The following is a 3,777-nucleotide window of genomic DNA, read 5'->3' on the forward strand; positions in this document are numbered from 1 at the left end:
AGAATATGGCACCACAACAAACCTGCCAAGAGAGCCCCGCCCACCAAAACTCAAGGACCAGGCAAGGAGGGCATTAATCAGAGAGGCAACAAAGAGACCAAAGATAACCCTGAAGGAGCTGCAAAGCTCCACAGCGGAGATTGGAGTAACTGTCCATAGGACCACTTTAAGCCGTACACTCCACAGAGCTGGGCTTTACGGAAGAGTGGCCAGAAAAAAAACATTGCTTAAAGAAAAAAAATAAGCAAACACGTTTGGTGTTCACCAAAAGGCATGTGGGAGACTCCCCAAACTTAAGGAAGAACGGATTTCTGGTCAGATGAGACACAATGTAGCTTTTTGGCCAGCAKGGAAAATGCTATGTCTGGTGCAAGCCCAACACCTCATCACCCCGAGAACACCATCCCCACAGTGAAGCATGGTGGTGGCAGCATCATGCTGTGGGGATGTTTTTCATTGGCAGGGACTGAGAAAAACTGGTCAGAATTGAAGGAATGATGGCTGGCGCTAAATACAGTGACATTCTTGAGGGAAACCTGCTTCAGTCTTCCAGAGATTTAAGCTGGGACGGAGGTTCACCTTCCAGCAGGGCAATGACCCTAAGCATACTGCTAAAGCAACACTCGAGTAGTTTAAGGGGAACATTAAAATGTCTTGGAATGGCCTAGTCAAAGCCCAGACCTCAATCCAATTGAGAATCTCTGGTATCACTTAAAGATTGCTGTACAACAGCGGAACCCATCTAACTTGAAAGACATGGAGCAGTTTTGCCTTGAAGAATGGGCAAAAATCCCAGTGGCTAGATGTACCAAGCTTATAGAGACATAGCCCAAGAGACTTGCAGCTGTAAATGCTGCATGAGGTGGCTCTGCAAAGTATTGACTTTGGGGGGGGGGGGATAATTTTTAAAGTTTTCCGTTTTTTTGTCTTATTTGTTGTTTGTGTCACAATAAAAAATATTTTGTATCTTCAAAGTGGAAGGCATGTAGTGTAAATCAAAATGATAAACCCCCCAAAAAAATCTATTTGAATTCCAGGTTGTAAGGCAACAAAATAGGAAAAATGCCAAGGGGGGTGAATACTTTCGCAAGCCGCTGTACAGTCTTAATCAGGCAGCACCACAGCGCCATCTACAGTCTCAATCTGACATAGCAATTTAGACATGAAAAACAGAAAACAAGTCACCCTATATGTGAGTGTGTACTATGAGACATGACCAGGCTCAAGGCTAGTTGTGAACATCATAACAACAGCATCATGTTGCTGTACGGGTCTGGCTGTAATCGATCACCGTGGTAACACTGGGTATCACCGTGGTAACAGAGGGGACACTCTCAATCACAGTCATGATGCAGCATTTTTTTTTTTTATGGACCAGTGTCTGGTTCGTATCACTGGTGTTGTATGAGTAAGCACACACGTACACACGTACACACACACACACACACACACGCACACGCACACACACACACACACACACAGATACACACACACAGATACACACACACACACACACACAAGAAGCATATAATAATACAAAGCTTTATAAAAACTTAGTTTTTATTTCCTCAGGAATGTGTGGCATTTAGGGCAGAGACAACATGAGCTGTGTGTGTGTGTGTGCGTGCGTGCGTGTCAGGGAGAGAGGAGGGGGAGATTGGGTGAGAGAGCAAGAGAGTAAGAGAGAGAAAGGCCGCCGTAGGCAGACCTGGCTCTCAAGAGAAGACAGGCTATGTGCTCACTGCCCACAAAATGAGGTGGAAACTGAGCTGCACTTCCTAACCTCCTGCCAAATGTTTGACCATACTAGAGACACATATTTCCCTCAGATTACACAGATCCACAAAGAATTTGAAAACAATCCCAATTTTGATAAACTCCCATATCTACTGAATCTGTTTAAAATGGTCAACTTAATCTCTATGTGGATGATGCCATTACGTATGCTGTGTCATAACTACACTCAGATGTTAAATATTATATTATATATATATTATATATTTTATATCTATGCAGGAATCTGATTTAAAACTTGTGCTTCATACATTAAAAACTAAATTCATGTTGTTTTTAAACTCTCGTAAGAATGTTTCAGATAGATGTTCGCTCGTTAGATGGTTCTCCAATAGAACGTGTTCCAAGCAGATGAATATTCATTTGGATGTGATGTTTAAAAAACATCTACATCGCCTTCGAAAAGTATTCAGACCTTTTGACTTTTTCCCCATTTTGTTACTTTACAGGCTTATTCTAAAATTGATTTAAGCGTTTTTTCCCCTCTCATCAATCTACACACAATACCCCATAATGACATCACAATACCCCATAATGACATCACAATACCCCATAATGAAACAGCAAAAACATTTTTTGTTGTTGTTTTTTTGCTAATTTATATAAAAATAAAATAAAAAATGAAATATTACATTTACATAAGTACTCAGTACTTTGTTGAAGCACCTTTGGCAGCGATTACAGCCTCGAGACTTCTGGGGTATGAGATCTCTTTATCATCAACTATTACAGTATGATTGACCTTCCATCTAAATCCTTTAAGTTCCCCAGGTGGTTCTTCTACAGCCAGGCACACAGAACCTCCCTTCAGCCTCCCTTCAGCCTCCCTTCAACCTCCCTTCAGCCTCCCTTCAGCCTCCCTTCAGCCTCCCTTCAGCCCACACTGGTATATTGGAGGGACTTCAGCCCACACTGGTCTATTGGAGGGACTTCAGCCCACACTGGTCTAGGTTGAGGACTTGTCGAGCCACACTGGCTGGCTATGGAGGAGATTCAGGCCCAGCACTGGAGACCCTATTGTGACGGGGACTGCTCAGGCCGCACACTGGGTTGAGGACTTCAACACTGTTGGAGGGACTTCAACCCACACTGGTCTATTGGAGGGACTTCAGCCCACAACTGGGTCTATTGAGGGACTTCAGCCCACACTGGTCATTGAGGGACTTGCAGCGGCCACACCTGGTCCTATTGGAGGACTTCAGCCCACACTGGTCTATTGGAGGGGCTTCAGCCCACACTGGCTATTGAGGGACTTCAGCCCACACTGGTCTATGGAGGGGATTCAGCCCGACCACTGGTCGCTTTGGAGGCTTCACCACACTGGTCTAGTTGGAGGACTTCAGCCCACACTGGTTCTATTGAGGGACTTCAAGCACCACTGGTCTATTGGAGGGACTATGTGAGGGACTCTCAGCACACTGGTCTATTGGAGGGACTTCAGCCCACAACTGTCTATTGGAGGGACTATTGGAGGGACTTCAGCACCACACTGGTCTATTGAGGACTTAGCCCAACTGTCTATTGGAGGAGGACTAGCCCACACTGGTCTCTATTGGAGGACTTCAGCCCACACTGGTCTACTTGGGGGAACCTTCGAAGCCCACACTGGTCTATTGAGACTTGGAGGAACTGCAGCCCAGCATGGGTCTATTGGAGGGCTACTGAGAACCGCCACACTGGTCTATTGGAGGGACTTTCAACCCACACTGGTCTATTGGAGGACTTCAGCCCACACTGGTCTATTGAGGGGACTTCAACACAGTCTGGTCGTATTGGAGGGCTTCGAGTCCCTAAGAGAGAGGAAGAGGTTGTACCTTAATCAGCGAGGGAAAAAACGCCAAAGCAAACAGGCTAAAACATTTTCATTTTATTTATTTTCTTATTTTAACTTTTTCTTCTGTCCTCAGTGCTTAATCCCTTTGGAAAATACAGGTGCACCATTTAGTACATCTGTCCGTTTTGTATAATATCAGCCAGTAATAT

The sequence above is a fragment of the Salvelinus sp. IW2-2015 genome, unplaced genomic scaffold, assembly GCF_002910315.2.
Source record: "Salvelinus sp. IW2-2015 unplaced genomic scaffold, ASM291031v2 Un_scaffold2875, whole genome shotgun sequence".
Taxonomy (NCBI): Eukaryota; Metazoa; Chordata; class Actinopteri; order Salmoniformes; family Salmonidae; genus Salvelinus; species Salvelinus sp. IW2-2015.